At 39.3% G+C, this 24792-nt stretch overlaps 2 pseudogenes; both read right to left on the bottom strand.

Moving 5' to 3' along the window:
* LOC137287724 (protein wech-like) overlaps nucleotides 1-24792 on the bottom strand; it is a 75073-nt pseudogene that overhangs the window by 11030 nt on the left and 39251 nt on the right.
* Nucleotides 4567-6992, bottom strand: LOC137286936 (uncharacterized; annotated as a pseudogene).

Raw genomic sequence — 24792 nt, 5'->3', positions numbered from 1 at the left:
TTACTTGATCATCTAATTATCTATCATTGACTGTTTATATTTTTCAAGTAGGTGACATTTGGCGCGGAATAGGGTGTTTATGTCTTCTGCTTCCTGTGACTGGAAAATTAAGCGGACAGGTCGGAAATTGTGTTTTATTGTAGTTTAAAGGCCAGACTGTATCCAAATATACATGGTATGATTGTTGATAACTTGGAGAATTTTAAAAAAAAAATAAGGTCAGTATAAAAGTGTAGGGGAAACATTTGGTGTAACCTGGATTCTGTGTGTAGAAGAGGGGAGAGAGTGAGTGAAGGCCAGTCTGGTCCATCAGGCTTGTTTCAAGGGACATAACTCTGACATAAATGACATGTCGGTTGGACAATGAAACTACAAGTAGATACATGTACGCTGCTTGTCCTGTAGTACACAAACATTTTAAAATTCGTCGGCATTGTCAAGATGTTTCTCCAAACCAGTTGATGTTGATATCACAAATACTGAGTGGAAAGGCATCCTGTTTCAACAATTATCTCTCAGTAGCAAATTCACGTAACACAGACATACATGCCATTGGACTTGAGTATGTTGCGTTATGTGATTACAAAGTCTACTTTCGATATTGAAGTGAAACTTTGGTGCCGAACCCACAGGTAAAACACGACAAGAACACGTCAATAGAAATCGTGACACGGCACTGTAACAAGAAGTAGTCTGTAGTGTTGACTAAATATAGTGTTGACTGAATAATGTTGAATAAATGTTTGACATTACCTCATTAACTACACCGTTGTGACGGGATGTCTCGTCACCCCTCACTTCCTGGTTGCCGGTCTCTTGTGTGTCACGTGACCTGTCCTCGCTCTCTTGTTGACAGGTATAGACATGTGTCGATGGACATGCAAATTATTATACGAATGTTTTCGAACATAAACTATCAATATAACACACATCATGGACATGGCAGTGAGGTATTTATAAAAAAACCCATCTAATGTGAATAACTTTCACTGACTTTAATCCCCTCTGTCGTTTCAGTTTAAAGTGTCCAAGTGTAGGCAGAAGAAAATGTTCGTTTGGTTGGTTAGCTGGCCGTTGTTTAACACCGCACACAGCAGTACTGAAATAGTACTGGTGTGAAATTATGTTTAACGTCAACAAAAATGAATTTGCAAGGTTAAGCGCTTCAGTAGATTAGAACTGATTCCGTACATTAAGACAGGGCATCTGCACGTTAATTTTTTTCGTGGGAATAGTTTAATCAAGAGACAATCCAGTGATCAACAGCATGATCATCGCTCTGTACAGAGGAGTTGGCAGGGGTTGTGGTGGTTGGTTGGGGATTGGTTTGGATGGGGGTTGGGGGTGGGATTATGGCGTGAAAATGCATAAAATATACAAAAATACAAACAGATGATGGAGAGAGAACATGTATACATAGGAGAAATAGGAGAAAAAATGTGATATGCTTTAGTGATGAGGAATTGATTCTATTCATGCGCAGCCGATGAAAAAGCCGCAAGTCGCCAACCAGATTTGACAACCAACCATATGTATCATTATATACTAACGGTTATGGTAAAGAGAGTTCTCTAAATTTATTAAAAAATCAGCAACAACAACAACAAATCATCAAACTTCACTTCATGAACGGTAAACACCGTTCACCTGGATGAGACAAATTAGTGTCACCCACCAGGACCAAATTTAATGGTGATCACTGTAATCACTGACCTGTGTACACTAAACCTCATTAATCCCTTTAGGGTGGTGGCTAAATGAGAATGACCCGAGCACGGCGCTCTCGATTTTCTGCTCGTATGTTCATCGACTGACATATCGGAGTGACCATACGCTCAAAACATAGTATTTGGTTTAAACATATTTATTCGTGAAAAACGAATGGATTGGCAAACAAGCTAAAAACTTATGTTAATGCCCCTCCAATGAACTTTACAAAAGTAAATAACCAAAGTTCTAATAGAGAATAGTCACATGACAAACCACAAGGTAAATGCACATGAAACTAGTTAATGGTCAATGTTTCAAAAACAACCAATATATTTCTTAGAGCTAGTAATTCTCAACCACATTTAGTATCAAATCTACGAGAATCAATGACGAAGAGGAAGACAGATTTTAAGATAGCTAGATTATCAAGACCAGATAGTTCACTATTTCGAATAATAAGATTGTCTTTAAGCTGTATCCATGTTTGTAATATTCTGCATCATTTCTTAGTATATTGTAATTAGGAGATACAAGTAGATAGTGTTGGGTATCTTCACGAGGAGCGCGACAAGAACAGGAAGGATAGTTTGAAAGATGTCGTTCAAATTTATGATAGTTCAGATCACTACAGCCTAGACGAAGCCTGCAGTGAATAATTTGACAAAATCGACTTCCATAATTCACATCAAATCCCAATGTATGTCCAGGTTGTGGGGTTATTTTTTCAATAAATGATTTTTGGGATTGTATCATTTTAACGTCATTTGGTAATGCATTCCAAAGATCTACTGTACTTGGTAAAAAGGATCTTGAATAAAGAGTTGTTTTTACGCGAATGTTGTGTAAGTTGTATGAATTATTGACCGAAACGCTGTCTGGGACAAGAGCACATAAGTAGTCTGGTGCTTTGCCGTTTATCATTTTATGGAAGAAGGTTAATTTTTGTATACGTCTTCTCTCAATAAGAGGAATGAACTTAGTTTCTGCATATAGTTTGTTATGGCTTGTTCCTCTTGTTGCCCCACAAACTGTCCTTGATGCATCTAACTGTAATTTTTCTAAAGCGGTATTCTGAGCAGAGGTGCAGTTGTCCCAGACGTGACTGCAATAGTCAAATAACGGCAGAATGAAAGACTGGTACATAATCTGAAGTGACCTACGTGATAAACGATATTTCAAACTTCTCAAACAGTTTATCATAGGAGTAACTCTATCTACAATATCATTAATTTGAGCAGCCCGATTAGGATCCTTTTGAAATATAAGACCTAAGTGTTTATGTTCATCAACTTCAGTTATAGGAATCCCTTGCATAAATAAAGAGGGTCTGGGGCTGGCAATCCGTTTTCTGCTAAACTGACTTGTTTCCGTTTTTTTCGGGGTTGAATTTCACTTGCCATTTATTCGCCCAAGTTGATATTTTTTGTAAATCGTCATTAAGACTGTTTGCTGTTAAAACAGGATCTTCTATTATAATATTATTACGTACAAAGATGTGTCATCAGCAAAAAGACGTATGTTACAATCAATATTATCCACAAGGTCATTAATATATGTTAAGAATAATAGAGGCCCTAGAACTGAACCCCGAGGAACTCCTGCCAACACAGGAATGTATTTAGAGTTGTATCCATTTATAAGTACCTTCTGGACTCTGGTACTTAAAAAACTACTTAGCCATACTATCACTTTACCACTAATTCCAAATGTCTGTGATTTGTTTAAAAGTCCCCTACGCCATACTTTGTCAAATGCTTTACTTATGTCACAGAACACTGCTCTTCCTTCTTTACCTTTATCCAAAGCACTTGCAATAAAATTGTACAAATCCATTAACTGATAAGCCGTAGAATCACAGGAATAAATCCAGATTGTATTGTAATAATGATATTATTATCTCTAAAATAATTAAACAAGTGTTTATGGACACACTTTTCGAAAACTTTAGATACGCAACTGGAAAGAGCAACAGGTCTGTAGTTGCCACATTCATTTACTGAGCCCTTCTTGTGTAGAGGAATTACCGATACCTTTTTCCATATCTTAGGAAAAACCGCTGCGTGAAGAGATTTGTTAAAAATCTCACACAGGGGAAATGATAATTTGATAGCACTGAGCTTAAGAAAGGTATTTCCAATTCCATCTGGGCCAGTAGCTTTCCTAGTGTTAAGAGAAAGCAATATGTCTTGGACATCGCGCAGTGATATCTCAATACAGTCTAATCTACTTTGTGTTATCATAACTGGGGGAGGAAGCGGGGGATCCGGATCTGGGACAGTAGATTGACTCGCAAAAAAATTATTTAAGATGTTTGCTATTGATTCTGGATCCTCGTATATTACATTTGCGTGTGATATAGATGGAAATGATATACATGTTTCCTTTCTTCTAAGATAAGATTTTATCAGACGCCACCGTGTCTTACTATCACAATTATCATTGATAATATTGTCTAATTTCTGAAAATATAATTCTTTTGATTTCCTTACAGCTGATACCACTTTATTTCTTACATTCCTAAACAATTTCCAGTCAGTGGGAGAATGTCTTCTTCGTCTTCAAAACATAGTATTTGAAAAGTTATTCATGAACAGTTAATATCTCCGCTCTAGGTGAGCTGTCTTATTGCAGGGGAACTAGGGTGATTCTGTGGTACAATTCTCTTATAGCAGATTATCCTGCAATGCTGCAGTACACAAGAATTGGGGTTCTCGGTGTAACAGCCTGTTCCAGTACTTCGTCAATGTCATCACTTTGGGAATTATTTTCGAAAAACGGTCACTGGTACTCTCAGATTGAGGTGGGAATGTGTTAAGACCCGCTCTTTAAACATGTCTCACTTCGTACACACATCTGTCATTTAAATTTGAATACTCTGACATAATGCTTACATGCAATATACAGAAACCCATCCCTAACAAGACAGATGCCACGAGGATATTCAAGCCCATCCTGTTATGTGAGGACATCTCTGACAAACTGCCTTGACTCTGTCAGCTGAATCACCTTGTGGGAGTCCTGGTCTACAAGCAGGATATCTCCTCTACTGGTTGTTGTGATACTCTGTGGCCCTTTCAAAGCTCTGTCTCCTTTGGGGTTGTAGGTGAAAACGGGTTCTCCATAACTAGTCACAGATACAAGGGACTTTACTGATACTTCACTGACAATGAAGTTACTGGTGACATGGATATAGTCTAGATTCTTTATGACCCCCGTATTGATAGACTTCAGTATCTTCCCCGTCATGTCCAGTATGTCCAGAGAGTGAGACTGTTGGTTTGTACCTGCCACCAGCTATGAAGGTCTCAAGCAGGCTAGACCGTAGTACTTTTTAGTTGTTCTGATAGTTGACAGCAATACAGGATCTGGGGTAACATCGACTGTTACTGTTTCCTCACTACCCGGGACACACACTGCTATCCGACTCTCAGTTAACTTTGCTATTTGACAAGGACCACTGGAAAGTAGCATCCTATTACTCAGTGTGTTTGGTTTTGATGCTTGATATGTTGTGATGCTGGTGTTATTGTAATCTGCAACTACTGTTACTTTTATACCACCAACAGACAACACTGTGACGTCATACAAATAAGGATTCTCACTGTCATCATCATCCTGACAGTCAACTGTGTGATGTAGAACAGGGGTAGACTGGTGGTCACTAACAGCACAGACAACTTCAACCTCTCCAAGTTGTAGATCACCCACATTTCCTCAGCTTGTCCATGTCGTGAGTGAATACAACCTTTCCGGGAGCTGGTCTCTGTTGTGTGTCGACTCCTCACACACCGACTCATAGACGGCATACATGTCCATCTCACAGTTGGACGTGACATCATTAGCTGTGAACTCATACTGTTGCTTGTACATCTGCAGCTCGACCTCCTTGGATTTGATTTGTGTTTGTAATTCTTGTAATTGTTCACTGGAACACCGGTCGAAATTATCAAGGAGTTGTTTCTCCTTCCTTAAAATCACTTCTACCACAGTCTGCCGTAATTTTGGAATTTCATTTCTGAAACTTTGCGCATTTGTCCTTATTTCTTTAATTTGAGATTTCTTGAAGATAATCTCATTTTGTGAAGTTGTCATTTTGATTTTCAGTTCTTGGTTTTGATTTGACAGGTGTTTTCTGACAACCGGGGTCATATTATCTAAAGTATTAACATCGTCACATTTTCTGTGTTTTATACTGCAGCATGTATGACAAATGGCCTTCCTACAATCTTTACAGAACAACCTGGTCTCTTCATCTGTATGGGTTTTACACATGAAACGATGCTTAGGTTTTCTTTTGATGGTATCTGATACATCCACAACTTCATGTCCACGTAAAATTGGCATCATGCTGTGCATCTCTTGTCATCTATCACAGAAGACCTCATCACAGACGCAGCACCAAACTCTGGCAGGAGTCGTCTTTCCTTGTGTTTTGCAAACACTGCAGTTATTAACAACGCTAGCTGTAATAACAAACACACTAGATGTTTACATTAGTACCAGTAACAGCAAACATCACGGGCATTTACATCGTAGACCTTGATAACAAACAGCGGCGATATTTACAACTGAATCTGTAATAACAAATATGAAAAAGATTTTCGTGCTGAATATAACATGTCCATCGTTACTTTGAAATATCTTGGTATCAAATTATTTTATGGTACAAAGAAAGGACAGGTGTCTGCTGATACAGGTTTTATGTTTCTGTGCGAAATTTATTGTGTTTGGAGAAATTCTTTAAGATTATCGAAACAGACAGAAACGAAAAAAAAAAACCCTTTCATTTCGTAATTGTGACTGAATTATGAGTAGCATTCATGGTGTGAATCATGCGTTTGTTTGATGTTGCATTCAGATGTATGTTACAGATGTAAGATGCAGTCTGAAAGCAATCGAGTGTTTTCCGTCACTGCTATTTCCAAATTCGTGGAGATTATTATAAATAATGTATGCTTATTTAAACTTTTAATCATTTACCGTCGCTAACTGGTCCAAAGTCGCCCATCAGCCCCTGTATGACGTGGCTTGGTTTCAGCTGACTGACCCACTCTTCTACTGGAGTGCTGTCAGGGGTGGTCACCTTCGTGAGTTGTCTACTGGAGGGACATGGTATGGACTTGGCTTGTATTGCTTCATTCTGTGTGTTGACGTATTTCAGCTGACAGGACTAAGTTTACAGAATGTGTGATTACACTGAAGTGTGACAGGGTCTGTGAAGACCTCAGTACAGATGACACAGGTGAGGTGGTTGTCTGTCAGTTTCATGGCGGTCGCCATCTGAAGTAAACAGATACAAAATTACTTTCAATACTCATATGGATGGCGATAAAGATGAAACTCAATTTTCAACAAGAATGACTAAAGTCATCCATACTTGCCAAAACCCTGGACGTTATTAACGTCTGTGACTCCAGAGACACGGGGCATCTAACCTCGTGACTGGGTATTGTCAATGCATCCAGCGTCAAACGGTGAATCAGAAGTTTCAGACCATCTAAACAGGTTTCATGGCATAGGTGTTCTGTTGGGATTAGATCTAGATTAGATGACTATGGCAAGACACGTCAGGATTGGCAAAGTATCGGACTGTGATGTGTACGGTAGAAGAAATGAGCATGTAAGGAAATCATTGTCAGGTATATACATATTGATTACAGAGCAATCATCTTCATAATAATCGATGGTTAGAAAATACTTTTGATTGGCTTCAGCAAGAACCGTGATTGATTTTCTGATTTGTAAGGCACTGCTGTGCAGTCTTTAAAAACCTTCTTGTGATTTCTTGCAGGGTTATACTGACAGTAAAATCGATATCTGACTGCTGCGTCACACTCACCAAACACTAAGTGCAGTGACCCCCGGTCTCTGACTAAATACCTCAGGGCCTCGTGCACGAAGCAATCTTAACACCGCGATGATTGAAATTCCCAAACCCTAACATGGTCAAAAGCTCATTGTAGAGTTAAGATCACTTTGTGCAAGTGGGCCCATGTTATTCAAACTTGTATATGAACGCACTGAACGCACGTTTGATCAAACATCCATTAGTTTTAGAGTGAGTGAGTTTGGTTTTACGCCGCGTTCAGCAATATTCAAGCAATATCACGGACGGGGACACCAGACAATGAGCTTCACACATTGTACCCACGGGAATCTAATTCGGGTCTTCGGCGTGACGAGAGAACGTTTTAACCACTAGGCTACCCCACAGCCCCATTAGTTTTAGAACTATGCAATAAAAGTATGTTGTGTTTGTTTGACTTAATGGGGTTAGTTTTGTCCCCAAACTATGCATTTAACCTGTATAAAAACGTGCAATAAATCAGTTAGTTTGATGGGGTATCATAGTGACCTATATACTCATTCCACACCCTCACCACCATTCCCCGCACCATCGCACGTGCATCCCACTGACACACACACGCGCTTTTCTATGACAATCACAAGAAGATCTTAGTACGACACGTAATGTATCGATTTGTGATAACTACTGCGTTGTGAACGGGCTGTCTCGCCCTTCCTCACTTCCTGGTGAACGGGCTGTCTCGCCCTTCCTCACTTCCTGGTGAACGGGCTGTCTCGCCCTTCCTCACTTCCTGGTTGCTGGACTTAATCAACTCTGAGTCACATGTCGTACCGTTGATCACGTGGTTAACGACAACACTCACACACTGCCCGGGGCCAGTTGTCCACGAGAGCAGTTAGCCAAGAGCTGTCTCAAAGCTTAGCCAAATGTTGAATGGATATTTTCCACTCCATAAAATCAGTGTGACACTCATTTTCAGTCTGTCGATGAGGTAATAATCAGCTATAATCCTATGTACATAACTTGTGCTGAGTATTATTCATAATTCCCATGAGTAAAATTCGACTGCTGGTAGGTTTCGATATCACTGAAAACATTCTACAAAAGATGACTGACAATGTCACAGTGTTACTTAAAGGCACACTGTCACACCACATTTCTCTGAAAAAAAATCCATAATGCATTTTTCTCAAGAATACTTTCTGCCAGCCCTCGGAAAAGCTATTATCCAAATTATAATATATATAACAATAAATAAAAATAAACTCGAATGAATTAAGGCAGCGTTGCTTTACACCGACTATCGCGCACTCTAACAGTATTTAAAGCGAACGTCATAGAGTTAATTTCCTTGACGAATATCCCATGACCTAACTTGTGATTGAGGCCGATTCCGCAAACATCGACAACACTGCGTGCGATAGTTTTCGATGAACGGAGAAATCGTTTACATCGACGGTATCTGTTGGGATGAAGTTTCAGTTATCGATTTCAGGCAAGTCGTAACTATGTTATTGCATCAATAGGAAGCTAAAGTGAAGGCATATGCACCCAATATATAAAATACAGGCCAAAATATTATCGAACATTTGTGACATTGTGCCTTTAAGAACACTTCTTTTGCTGGGATAAATATCAGCACAAAAACTAGATATATTCCTTCACATGATATCACGTGGTTATGGACATTTATCAACATGCTCATGATTCTATTCGTATCAATAAAATCGCCAGAACACACCTTCCTTCAAAATACAGTCTCAGTCTGACGATGAGTTACTTACTGGCATTATGCTCATGAAAACTGTATCGCAAAATCCCATATCTAACACCGTATCAACATGTAGCAGGGGAATAATCGAAAATCGAAATGTCTAGGATGTCAGTAAACCACTTGGATAGAAATATAGAAATATGTTACAGACACTCGACACCATCAATGAATCCCCCACGGTAGCCTAGCGGTTAAAGTGTTCCCCCATCACGCCGAAGACCATATTTTTTTCCTCACAGGGGTACAATGTGTAAAGCCCTTTCTGTGTCTCCCACCGAATACATAGAAAAAGCCCAGGCATTTTGAGTAAAAGCAAATATTCGCGCCCATGGGCCAAATGCTCGCGCGAGCAAGTTTAAATCGGTAGGGGTTTTTTTGTAAAAAATATGTATTCACAACAACTGCATATGTAATTTTGTCAAATTCCTTTTCAGAAAGTGAATACCTCAATGTCGATTTTGAACTGTTTCAAGCATGGGTATTGGATTGTGCACTTTAGCAAACCTGTCCAACCTCTGTGAATAAAACGCTTCGAATCTCGCATCTTGCTGTTTTTCCAACACGTCTTTTCTTAGTAAAATCGTCCCGACTGTCCCCTGCTAGCATAGTCAACATAAACATGAATAAATAATTTGCAATCAAGCCAAGTCATCAATGTCCCCTGCACGGGCATAACACTTTTCATGCATATGTCTCTTGCCACAGAGGTTACTTGTCATATCTTCCTACGAACCTCTGTTCTAATACGGCCATATTTGCTGGTTCTCATAATATCCCCTAGGGGCAAATAATCGCAACTCGAAGTATCTCCGTCCTTTCTATCCAGTCAGAACGCGTGGTACATCGACTTACATCCAGCTTGACTAACCTAAACAAGTTGGCGACTTGTGTTGAGTTGACACACAACTTTCATAGCTAGCATGTTTGTTGTCAACGAGGGCGATGGAGGCGCCATTGAATCGCCATTTCAAGGATGTGCTCTGTCTGGAAGAAACATTTTGATCCTCGTGTTGGGGAAGAGGTTCTAGTTTTCCCGATGCATAAGGAAATTACCGAGGCCTTACGAATGATTACTTTTGAAACAACGACCCTGATTGCGCGACTAAATCAGATGGCAACCAATCACGAATCTTGAACATACAGACCGACAGACAGACCGACAGACAGACAGACAGAGTTATCTGATCAGATCACCCTAGATGAAGTAAATAAAGCTATTTTAATGTTAAAAGCAGGTAAAGCCGCTGGAATTGATGGGATTCCACCAGAATGTATTAAACACTCCTCATTTATAGCTCCTTATCTGTTTGTTACTATGGCCACCGGAATTTTCCCGGAAACATGGAGTACTGGTCTTCTGGTGCCATTGTATAAGACTCTTCCAATCCAATCAATTATAGAGGAATTTCTCTTTTAAGTGTAATAGGCAAAGTTTTTACATCCATTCTAGAATACAGACTACGACCATTCATTGAAATCAATAACTTGTTAGATGAAGGACAAGCAGGTTTCCGTAATAACTATTCTACTGTTGATAATATCTTTACACTGCCTGCTCTTGTGCAAAAGTACTCTAGAAAACCTAAACACCGCTTCTACGCGGCTTATATAGCTTTCACAAAAGATTTTGATTTTGTAAACAGGAAGAAAATGTTATCTCTTTTGTGGAAAAACGGAGTCCATGGTAAGTTCTATAAGGTGTTGCAAAGTATGTATTCTAAAGTGTTGTTCTGTATTCGATCAGGTCAACTCAGAACTGAGTCGTTCAACACTTCCGCGGGAGTTAGACAGAGGAGTATGCTCAGTCCGCTTCTGTTTATCTTTTTCATAAATGAGCTTGTTAAAGAACTTGATGAAAGAAATATAGTAATGGTATATTTGTAAATGATTGCATTGACGTGATTAGAATACTACTGTTTGTAGATGATGTAGTCCTGGTTGCAGACTCGCAAATCGACTTACAAAGAAAATTATACATATCTTACACCGGTTCGGTATTATGTGGGGTTTTCAAGTTAATCTTGAGAAATCAAATGTTATAGCTTTTAGAAATGGAGAGTGCTTAAGAAGTTCAGAAAAATGGTATTTAGCGGGGAAGGAAATAGTCGCTACAACATACTATAAATACCTGGGTGTAATTTTTTCATCTCGTTTAATCTGGTCTAAAAATTAGCTTTGAAAAATAGCTTTACAAGCACAACGTGCATGTTTTCTTATTGACCGTTTGCTCCATAACTATACAAATATTGGCTTTAAAACTATAATGAATAGTTTTGATACAAAAATAGCTCCAATAGCCTTATATGGCAGTGAAATTTGGGATTATTGCTTCAGAGATGCAATAGAAAAGGTCCAAAATTAACTTCATTAAGAAAATTGAACAATGATAACAAAAATGATATTACCTGCTCACATTGTTTACATGAGATGCAAGATGAATACCATATTATCCTTATCTGTCCATGTTATCAGCCCCATAGGAAATTGTACATACCTCCTTTTTATACCAATAACCCATCAAGGATGAAATTCTATAAGCTGTTAGCATGCAAAGATCTATCATTGATAAACATATTGCTATATTTTTAAAGAGAACCCAAGTATTTAAACAAGTATGCCATACAACCACACCGTATTGACTTATTAATGCTTCTGTGATGTACTTTGGGCCATGAGGCCTTAAATCCTTAATAAAGTCTGTCTGTCTGTCTGAATCTTGAACACTCGCACCATGAAAGAGCCGTATTAGAACCGAGGTTCGTAGCAAGATATGACAAGTAACCTCTGTGGGAAGAGAATGCGGCTGGTCATGACTATGTCATATATATATATATATTTTGAGGTGTGTTGATGCGTTGATGTGTTGATGTGACACACAAGTTTACTTGTCATATCTTCCTACGAACCTCTGTCCTAATACGGCCATATTTGCTGGTTCTCATAATATCCCCTAGGGGCAAATAATCGCAACTCGAAGTATCTCCCAGTCAGAACGCGTGGTACATTGACTTACATCCAGCTTGACTAACCTAAACAAGTTGGCGACTTGTGTTGAGTTAACACACAACTTTCATAGCTAGCTGGTTTGTTGTTAACGAGGGCGATGGAGGCGCCATTGAATCGCAATTTCAAGGATTTGCTCTGTCTGGAAGAATCATTTGCGCCTCGTGTTGGGGAAGAGGTTTCCCGATGCATAAGGAAATTACCGAGGCCTTACGAATGATTACTTTTGAAAGAACGTCCCTGATTGCACGACTAAATCAGATGAGAGAGAGAGTGTGTGTGTGTGTCTCAATGAAAAGCGTCTAAAACCAGATTCCACTGTCTAATCTCAATTACTCACTCAAGTCCATCAGTGGATCCACAATGCTTTATTCGGTGGTAAAAACAGCAACGGCAACACAGCCTGTCCCGTGAAGTCGCAAGTCGAGAATATTTTGAATGAGGTGGTGATTGAATTAAAATATACATCATATAAATTATACACGATCAACACAAGATAAGATATAATATAGCTTTCTAGTAGCAGATTTCTTCTTGTTTTGGGGTGAGGAATATGTTTCAAATGAATATGACACTTTGCTTAAAAGATTGCCCGTAAACTATTAACCCATTTCCCCGAATTATATAACGACACAACGATTAACATAATCAAGGTAAGTCGGATGAAAATACAACGTTATAATCTACTTTCTGATTGCTGAATTCATTTTACAGGGTAAGCTGATGTAATAGATTCTTCTTGTTTTGGTGACAAACATGTTCTATACTAAATGTGATACTTTGTTTTACAAAATGATAATTTACAAAATCGAATAACCGATATATGTTGGTAGAAATGTCGACAAAAGTATGCTAACATTTGGAACATGCCAATATGTTAAGAACCCATATTTGTTTTTATATTTCTACGACACGACGATTAACATAATCAAGGTTAGTCAGGTGAAAATGTGATCTTCAGATGAATAAGTAATACACAGGTTGGTAAATGTGTCAGAACAATGTTCCATGGACTCAGCATGAAATAGGTCAGTTTCTGTCATCCAACAAAACATACATGCACACTCCCATCATCGACCCGTGAAGGTCCGGGGTAGAATAGGCCTTCAGTAACCCATGCTTGCCATAAAGGCGACTATGCTTGTCGTAAGAGGCGACTAACGGGATCGGGTGGTCAGGCTCGCTAACTTGACTGACACATTTCATCGGTTCCCAATTGCGCAGATTGATGCTCATGTTGTTGGTCACTGGATTGTCTGGTCCAAACTTGATTATTTACAGACCGCGGCCATATAGGTGGAATATTGCTGAGTGCGGCGTAAAACTAACCTCACTCACTCACTTCATCTGTGTATGACCCTTTCTCCCTTTTGCATATGCTCGCGAAATTCCAATATAGTCATGATTAGACAGCACCATTTAGAAATTGGATAAATGTAATATACGTTGTATTTAGGATTACACTTTCCTAATAAAGTATTAGAATTTGTGCGTTATTAAGAAAGCGCAATCAAGGGTTTAAATAGCTACACACATATCATTACCACCATACTGAACTACAAGACCTAACCTTGACCACATATTTGGAATTTGGAGCATGGTGATAAACGACTGACAAGGGCACCACTATTTTGACCGGATATACACATACACGTACATGTTACAACCGAGAAAATATCAGAGAAAGTTAAGACATTGAAGTAATGTAATTAAAGTAATTAGAAGAAGACCAACACCCCACGCACCCCCTCAGAACACACACATACACACACACACACACACACACACACACACACACACACACACACACACACACACACACACACACACACACACACACACACACACACACACACATACACACACACACACACATACACACACCAAAAGAAAAAAAAAAAGAAACAACAAAACATACCAAAGAACAACAACAATGAAAAAAAAACCCAACAAGAACAAGGCAAAAGCAAAAACAAAAAAAAAGCAGACAACAACAACAAAACTAAGCACACAACAAAGAACGTAACGGTATGATGTGAGGTGGTGAATTTCTTTAAATGAGATTTTTGTGAGCTGGTTACTGCTACATTTCAAAAGAGATGCCTAAAATAGACTTTAAAAATTCAGGAAACTCCTCTTGTGAAGCAGATAGAGGGGTGATCAGCAGGCGGGCGTGGAGGAAGATGAAGAGTTATATCACAGTATAGTGCAGGGCCTTAAGCAAGTATCCTTTCCGTGGAATGTGCATGTTAAATTTTTGAGCCACAGATAATAGTAATCAGCATTGTTTATAGATTCAGAAAAAAGATAGCTCCATTTTATTCTGATGATAATAGGTGTCATTCTGGGGTAACTGAACATCGGTACAATGTATGAAAAATAATAACAACTAGAATCATAACTAACTGTGTGTGTGTGTGTGTGTGTGTAGTTATGCATTATGCTTATGTGCTTGCAACTTTACCTAAAAACTACTAGGTAGGCATCAATGAAACTTATTCTATCTCATGGGTATGTAGTTAAATCATTTAGATGTTGAAGACAGTACAATAAAAAATAGTAGAAATATAAAAAATAAATAAGAAAAATAAGAAAAAAAATAATAATAAAAAATGGAATCAATTTGAGCAATACGTTAGTATCTCATGCACACCATAGTCATGGCTGGTGTCAACGAGTCGACATTAATATTGATGTTACTGCTTAAACTGCACCACAGACACAGATCGAATCAGTTCTTGCAGGTTTCGTTGTGGAATCCCCCATTATAGGGGCAATGGTAGATAGGTTTATCGGTCTGATCTCACAGATTATCAATTGATTTGAGGACCAGCGAAGGACATTGGTGTTGCTATTGGCCAGGTACTCCACGGAAGCACGTGCTGTGTGAAGTCTGGCGTGGTCCTGTTGGTACAGCCCCTTCTGATGGTCAGCCAGGCGGTGCACGTGAGGACAGAAAATCTGGTCGATCGATATATCGAGCGTCAGTCAGATTGCTTTGGACGAGCACCAATTCCGATCTGCAGGTGAATGACATGGCTTCTCACGCCATGACACCAGCGCCATCAAACCTGTCCACTTGCCTGATGCAGTTAGATGCAAAACGTGCATTGCATGTCTGTGGACACGTTGTCTTCCGCCACGCTGCTGGAATGGATACCGTGATTCCTTACTGAACCAAATGTGCGTCCAGTTTCCACGGCTCCTTTACTGCAACGTGTCACACCATCTGACTCGCTGACATTCTCCGGGTTTCAAAACGCTCTTGTGCCGTGTCCCGATGGTCGAATTAGGTTCGGTCCCCGGATGTAAATATCTTGAGCTGGTGTGTTGCCCCGTGGTTTTCTTGGTCTTTGATGGTCATCTTTTTCGAAATGGAATGCACGAAACGACCCAACAACAGAGTTATTGTGCTAAGTTGGACGCTGAAGGTCCTCGTGATGATTCGCCAGCTTGTAATCGTGAATGGGTATTTCGAGTAAGTAAATGGGGTATGTGAATAATATCTCAAAATGATATGGATGGATTTAAATGAATCTTGTATGACACAAGGGCTATCTGCATACGGTTTGATGCAAGTACATTAAAGTACAACTGTGTGTTGTTAAGGCAGCAGTAGTGTTGATGGAGAGGTGGTAGTCTGGGTTTATCAATGGGTGAGTTGTAAATACGGAAGTGGTGTTCACGTCCAGTAGAGGTGGCAATCGGAGGATTCAGGGAGTGGGGGTAATCTGAGAAATTAAACATTTAGATTTTCAACAAGTCCTTGAGGAAATTCATTATATACTGCACGACCAGTCATCAGAGTTAGTAGTAAACAGATGCATTGTAACTGTAATACTAAAAACACCTAACCAGTATGGTACAACAGTTGAAACAGTGAGAGCAATCATTGAACGTTACAAAGTGGCTGACACTTAGTAGGTGGGAGGTACCTGGATTTCCTTTCGTAATACACTCAAGGAGCACTCATAGACTAATTGAAACATTCGCGCCGGTTCTCCATGTAAAAGTCGTCACTGCACATGGACGTGCAAGAGTTTTAGACTCTTCATATGACTATATGAATATTTTTATTGCAACAAATAAACCCATTTGATCCGAGATCCTGGAGAAATCTAGTATTGATTCATATTGGGCTTTAGCATTGCAGGAAGGGCTAGGCTGCAGTGGAAATAATATGTTTCAGGGACTGTGAGACAGTCACAAACAGATCATTTACAAAGCGCAGCTGACGGTCTGTGTAGCTTGTGTGGCTGATCCAGAATGGTATGGTTCTCCGATCGCTTTGGGTTCAAGTTTGCCATGTACGTATTCCTTGAGGGTCATTTTATAGTGATAGTAAGTTGAACTGAAGTTTGGATAGGTTCGGTTGCTAACTGATGTCCACCACGAGACATACACATGTATACTATGTTAACTTAACCTCACGGAATACAAAACTTATAAAAGTATCAGAGTAGATACATAGTTGCTTAAACGGTGTTACTATGAAAATTATGGGTCGTTCTGATACTTACCTTCTGAGTCGGGTTTCATGTGCAGGTTCCAGTCAAAGCAAACATACATGCTTGCACGCACACAACTGTTTTGTTTGCCCAGACCCCATATAATCATGAATCGTAATACAAATGTGAGTTAAAAATACCTCCGAATAACAGCTACGCGACGAAGAGCGCGGCCTAGGATATCTTGACTGTTCCCTTGACTTGGTCATCTTACCCAAAACGTGGGCTAGTGGGGGTAGCTTAGTGGTTAAAGCATCCGCTCGTCAGGCTGGAGACCTGGGATCGTACCCTTCGCGAGTATAATGTGAGAAGCCCATTTCTGGTATCTCCCACCGCTCACTCACATAAATAACTGATTTATTCTTCGATCACTAGTTTGTTCCTATTCTAGGTTTTCGTATTGTCTTGATTTAACAGCAATGAGCCGCATCACCCACTAATGCTTGTCTCGAACTGTTCCCTAAAGTTCACTCCTGTTTCGAAAACGGGCATCTCTTTGAATCTCAGTTCGTCTCTGTCGCCGTAAATAGGCTCTGCAGAACAGGTTCAAAAGAGCTTCTCTGAAGGGCCTGTAGGTAGCGGTGTATATAAAGACGTTCCACAGGCTGTTGGACAAAACAGACACAGTCGATACCTTTGCAAGAGTCCTTGAGACCTCTTGTTTGGTCAACACCAGGTTCAACGTTACGGTGACGATGAAGGGGACGTAAGAGAGACAGAAGACACCAGCATCCAACGTCACCACCAAAGGAAATTTGGCGACGTTACTTTGATCGTCTGTGCCTCCAGAGTGAATACGTTGCTTTCCTCGGTACAGTTCAACACCGATCATACAAGACGACATGACGATGATTGCGAGTGTTAGAAGCGGGATGCCCACAGCTGCCATCACAGCCGGCTTAGTATCAAAATCGGCCAAACACAGACATATATGGGGACTGTAATAAAAGTCCATATCAGGAAACATAATCACGCAAAACCTTCCCACACTGAGCAGCACGCTGGTACCAATGGCAAGAAAGAAAACCTTTGTAGTGACGAGTCGGGTATAGGTTAATGGCCTTGATATTGCTATATAGCGATCTATGACTGCCAGAGCTATGTTGAATATTGTCTGGCCTGTCAACAAAGACAAAATGGCCGTTGCAACACCCATCATTCCGTCGGAGTAGGCGAAGAGGTTAAGGAAGGCCGATGGTACTGCAAATGTTAAAAAGTAGACTCCAAAACTAAGATCACATACAGCTCTGAACGTCGTGAGCCACAGCGTGGGCATGTGTAGCTGTTTGGACAAGACAATTACAAGAACAGTGGCACCATTGCTTATTATTACGCACATCGACACCAGGAGATAGGTGACCCCAAGAATAAAGGCATCTCTTTTCGTATCATCATTCATGTTTTGAGTCTGATTCATCCTTAACTGTTCATTTATCTCAGTTGGCATTTGTGGATATAGTCATTCAACGGATTCCGTGTAATCTGTTAGCTGTGCATCATCCTGGCCAGTAAGTCGTACAATACCCTGTTCAAGTATAGCGACACCAACACCAGAAAAATAACCAGACTCGATTGTCCATCAACGGATTCAAGTTGGCAAAATGAAAATAGTCACTCGTCGCATTTGAAGATATCCTGGTACTGAGGTTGTGCTGTCTGAGGGCGTGTGCCTTCATGGTCCTGTTATCTGGCCCACATGGACTGTACACTGTTATCCCTACCAAGAGAAGTCAGATGTCATCTCTGTAACAATCCCGATCAGATCAAACCTTTATCACCGAGTTGCCATTTCCTCTGCTTTGTGTTGACTGGCTATTATGTATCATTCCGATCTCTCCTGCATAATTTCATATACAGTATATATATACACACAAGTGATAATGCCTGAACCACAAATCATGAGGAACACCATTATCACATCACAATAATTCATTGCATATTTAACAGCAACTGAGGAACCATATCAGCTATGACTGAGAAACTAATCCAGCATTGACTGCATTGATCAATGTCACCTCAGTCACATGATCACCATTAGTACTGGGAGGCAACAGATTGGACGGAAACGTTAACATGCACGACGATGTGACAATACGACATAATGAACATACCGCTCCAGATATTTCAGTCTTGCATTTACATTTGGAGAGAACAACCTGTTATTAACAACAGATATATGACATAAGGCAAAGGCTAAAAGTTCAAAAGTGGTTCTCTTCACTCTCTTTACACAAGTTAAATCGTTATTCTTGTTATCTTGTTATATATCTTGTTAGTTATTCTTGAAACATTCATTCTAACTGAAAAGTATCCTTTAAACATTACCGTTAAGAAATTCCGAACAGCACTATCCCTATCCCTAAAAGTAAAAGGTAGACATTTAGGGATATCAAGCGAAAACCGATTGTGTTAATGTTATACATAGCAGCAAGTATAAGATGAAGGCCATTACTGCTTTTGTCCGCTGTATGCAAATATTAGAAAAGAATGCAGAAAGAAATATTTCTGTTTGAGTTCCCATACAGTCAGTTTCATCCTTCATGTCATCATAAAACCAACCACTAAGTATATTCTTCTACGAACATGTAAATATGTTTGGGTAATCCAGTTTTGCGTTTGTCCGACTTTATTCATGCAACCATATCTTCAATCGATTTGATAGGTTTAAATCCTTTGCTGACACATTTCCTACAATATACAATGACAACTCCATTAGCGTGTTTAGCCCTTTGTGCAGTTTTGACCTTGGGAAGTGCTACGCGTAACTCTTAAAATCGTTTATATTAACTGTAAGTGTTTTTGTTGTTCATGTTTCAGTCAGTATAACTATGTTATTTGTATCAAACAGTTCCAGACACTCCTTTGACGTTTTCTGTCACACCTTGAACATTCCACGAAACAACACATAGATCCTCGGCATGATCCTATTGTTCTTTGGCTCGTTTGGTCTCCTCTGGAAAGGCTCCATCATAATCAGGAAACATCTGCTCTGGTTCAGCTCTTTGAAGGACATCCACTTCTCTGCCCTCCACTACCAGCTTGTCAATACGTAAAATAAGTTTTACCTGACTCTTTGCATAAATGGCGTAAGATGTCGTCTGCGGTCTATCACCACCTTGTGCTTTTCAAGTTCTTTGCTTGAGCTTTTATCTTACGTTCGTGTATTGATTTTGGGAAGTTAACAACTATTGGTCTTGTCTTTCCTACCTTAGCTGTACCTATTCTATTAGCTATTGATACATTGTTTATTTCAGAGGTGTTGCAGGCAATGTTTTGTCGATTCATTTGAAGTTCTTGTATTTTCATTGCAAGATTGTTCATATTTGCTTCAGTGTTTTAAACACTGATAGTTCCAACATACCTAATTTGTTAATCTTACTGTCAATGTGGTCCAGTCTTGCTATGTGAGAGACCAGTGTTGAAGGACTCACAAAGACAGGACGATGGCAGTCGTGACACCCATCTCAACTAAAAATCGTCGAGTCCCATGTACAAGCGGCTTATTCTCATAAAGCCACCAACTTGGAAAAACGCTAATCCCTACTGAGTGACTTCGTAGTCCAGATGTGCCATAGTTTGTTTCAATAAAATGCTCAATTAGTGACATTCGTGAACTTGTATTAAAGTGAGATACATGTACATTGATACGGGTTTTAAAAAATATTTTTTGAGGATTTGAAGATATTTTCAACTAGTGACATCAGTGACATTTGTATCAAGGTGAGATAAATTGAGTTGGTATTGACATAGATACGAATTTCAGGAACTGCTCAGATGTGATATTAGTGAAGTGATTTTACTAGTCCAAGATTATTTATGTAAAAGTGTTTATTCCGAGCACAAACATTTAGGTCTCTGGTTTATAAAAGACGGAAACTGGATTGCATAGATAAATTCTATGCTTTATAATGTTTCAACATTGATAAATTGTTGTAGGGGTTACAAATACCGATTTCCAAGAAAAATCATTTTACCCAGTACTATTGAACTTTGGAATTCTTTGCTTGAAGACTTCAGACATATACAATCACCAAATGAATTCAGGAAAAGGATTCCATCATATTGCAAAGCTTTGGATTCATTTGGGGTTGACATCAACGTTGGAAACAGGTTCTGTCAAATAATCCACTGCAGACTCCAATTAGAAGGCAGTGATCAAATGCCCATAGAGATATCATAAGATAACCATCATGTACTTGGGGTGCTGCCTCCGAGGACACCCTTTCATTATAGTCCCAACTATGATGCTATAGGAAACGATTCGAATTCATTTTATTTCAAACATGGATATAATGTAACAGAAATGATACTTTGTATGATAACCTCGAATTTCCCAGGTCTATAAATCATGATATTATCAAATCAGTACAAAACGTTATTGCCTCCTCAAGAAGATTTAATCGGTTCAAAGTTTTCATCTAGCAGAACTAAAAGTACTTTTGCTGTATGGAAGTTTATATTCATGTATATTGTATGCTTAATGTAATTCATGATATCGTGTATTTTCGTAAGTCTTTAACACATAAATACATGTATTCATAATCTGTAACACCACAGATGTCAGTAAATGTAAACTGTAAACTAAGTAGGAATTTCATTATGCCATGATTTACGGAATTAGTCCCAGCTGTTGTTCCCCGACTTTTGTATTTAGGCGCTGGTGCCAACCTGAAAACAGAAAGGGAAAACAAATGTTGTTATGCTCAACATTATTAACTCACATTGTAATTCGTCATTTATTGAATATTTGTAAATGAAACATAACTTAAATAGCTAAAAGAAATACTATTTAAAATATTTACCTTCAATGTGATTGTTTGTTCTTGCTGTTTGTCGGAAGCAAGATAGGCTTGAAGGGGCACAGCTTCTCTTGTACACCCATTAGGTCCTCATGTAACCAGAGCCCATATAGTGAGTCTTGAAATTTCCTCGTCGTAGATAGTCGGAACTGGCGTTGTCTCAGTCTGTACCCGTCGCCGCAGAGCACTGGCGATCTTCAGAGCACCTTGATCCTCCTGTAGATGGTTGTGTGGGGACTGATTTCGAACAAACTGTCCGACTGAAGTGCAATCACCAAGGCAGCCCCCATGAAGACACTTCCGGTGAACACAGGTCTGTCGTCGGTTGTTGAGTCTGTATCTGTATCCATCTAGTGGTATATGCTGTCCTCCTTTCTGTGATGTGAAGTACTCGACTTTCTTTGGGTTTGCCATAGTTAGAAAAGAAGATTTTGGTTACAAGCGTTTTAAAATAATACATTTCCTTCTCAATAAGAAAAATCTCTCTCAATAAATTGAACATTTCTTTCTCACTTTGTTCTATCACTAAATATGTTTTCTACCCATCAACTGTGCGAGATGGAGTATAGCCTCCGCTAACTGCGCTTTGTCCTCTACTCCCCTAATCCATTGTAAGCATTAGTGTACACTATCCGGTACGGTTCACGCGTGTGCAGGTAAGTGTATCGCTGTCACAATAATTTTTGTAGCTATTATTCCCTGTAGCTATTTGGCCCTGTAGGCATTAGTGGACCAAACCAACTTACCAGCGTCAGCAGTGGATTTTTTCCCGGAGTGGCCCTTGCCACAGTGACCCCTGGGTTTTCACGCCTTTTTAACGACCCTTCTCAGAGTGGCCCCTGAACACTTGATTGTATCCTACACTGGCCCCTCTCAATCCAGTTAGCTTAATAGCTGTATTGGACAAATTTGGGAGGTGTGATGTGTAATGCTTTGAAAGAACTCTGATGAATAAGAAACACCAACCCAAAAAGTCTTTTAAGGTTCATTTACATAATTCATGACATTTACACATCAGTACATCCTTACTTTTAGAGTTGCAAGTCATATCACAGTCATATGTTCAGTTGAACAATGACCCACAAGCTAACAAATAGGAAGCCATGTCCCTCTCGCTCATCATATATTCAAGTGAAAGCTGGTACATCCGACTGAAAGCTGGTACATCCGATTGTTCACCCCTGCAACAAGTCGATATTTAGGTGGTTGATGTCCACTTTCAAGTCAGAGACGATATGCCAAGAGGTTTGAGTGTTCTTCTTTGAAGACTAGGATCAGATCATGCTTTAATAGTATGTTTTATACAGACGTTTTGACAAGAGTAATTAAGCATAGTTAAGATAGTTTTGATACTTATTTTACCATACGTACTGACAAAACGTACGCATTTACGACCTAATTTTGACAAGAGTAATTAACAAAAGCTTTAAATTGTTTTGACACCTATTATATCATACTTGTTGACAAAACCAAAGCCTATACAGCCTAAATGTTGGACAAGAGTGATTACCACAACCTCTAGATAGTTTTGATATGTATCTTCACTAACCCATGCTTGTCGTAAGAGGCGACTAACGGGATCGGGTGGTCAGGCACGCTGACTTGGTTGACACATGTCATCGGGTCCCAAATTGTGCAGATCGATGCGCATGTTGTTGATCACTGGATTGTCTGGTCCAGACTTGATTATTTACAGACCGCCGCCATATAGGTGGAATATGGCTGAGTGTGGCGTAAAACTAAACTCACTCACTCATACTTGTTGAGATGACACACTGTCATTTGTTGACAGAAACTTTACAGTATTTACAATAAATATATTATGCAAACTATTTAATTTATTCTTGTGATTCTTTACCAGATAATATGAACTGCAATGTTGTCCATACATGAATATTACTTTTGGTCAGAAATATTACTACATAATAATATGTGAAGAATATTGTATGGAAAAACTATGCATTTCTGACTACCCCCAGGGGAGATTTGCCCATAACTCTAGGGCATTTTGACCAAATTTACTGGGGCCTTTTGGCGCTTTGGCTATTTGGCTGGCACCCATTGGTCGACTTGTCTGATCGACTTTATACTACTTAGGGTTAACTTATATAGCTGTAGGATTTATTGTCTATTATACTGAAATCCACGCTGTACGCATGTGATGCCAGTTGATAGACATTCTCAATCATTTCTACAAAGTAAAATACAGTGAAGCGTTTTCCCTAATATAACATAGCTGATTACTAATATCCAGCGTCAGTTCTGACATGAAGTAACACCAGTTACATATTTGACATAAGGTGTTGTTGAGGTGTCCACCGATCGCACATTTTAAAAATTCATCAGACAGATACTGGTAGGTCATTTCCTGATTTCAAATGAATTGACTTATGTTGCCTGTCTGTTAACGATTTCAATCCGGGGGGTCCCATTTCAAGTAACCAGGGTCATACTTCGTATCAGCCTAGTGTGAAGCAGATATAAGCGACTGACTGCCCATAGCAATACCAACTTAACAATATTTTATGTCAGCATATACCGTCCTCGCCTACCGTTGAAACTTCCTATTCATAAAGTGTGAGTAAAGTGTACCGTATTTACGATATTTTAAGGAGATATTTTGGCTTTGTTTGGAAGGGGGGTTAACGTTATTTCAGAGAGGTCATGGGTCATGCCACTCATTAAACCTTTGTTTTGTATGTTGTTATGCAGCCAGTATTCAACACGTTAATTATGTGTGAATGTATGTGCCTGTAGATTATATATATATATGTAAGATTTTGGTTAACAATTCATGTTTATAAATAATTTGTGGTTGTCTCGTTGCGTGAAAGCTGGGCACCTTGCATTCGCCACCACTCGTCCCTCTCTGTAACCTCTAAGATGACTCGTCCCCAACTCGATGCTTGTTATTTGCCAAAAAACAATCAGAATGCCCTTAATGGATTCGATGCTTTGATAAAATTAATCGCGACTACTTAAATTCTTTATGGCATTATGTTATTGTTTAAAAATCATGAAAAGTATATATCGTCATATTCAATGTAAAAAGTACGTAGCTAACGGAATTGTGCTGTCTAATGTGCAGTTTTTGAGATTCAAATACTCGCATGCGTGTTTGCCCTGTCTTGTCCAACCAACAACATTCTCTATGCTGCGCAACCCTATTTGCGCTACATTTTGCCTGTG

Source organism: Haliotis asinina, chromosome 6 (assembly GCF_037392515.1).
Source record: "Haliotis asinina isolate JCU_RB_2024 chromosome 6, JCU_Hal_asi_v2, whole genome shotgun sequence".
In the NCBI taxonomy this organism is placed as follows: Eukaryota; Metazoa; Mollusca; class Gastropoda; order Lepetellida; family Haliotidae; genus Haliotis; species Haliotis asinina.
Note: the sequence above shows the minus strand (reverse complement) of the source record. Positions and strands in the feature narration are given on the sequence as shown.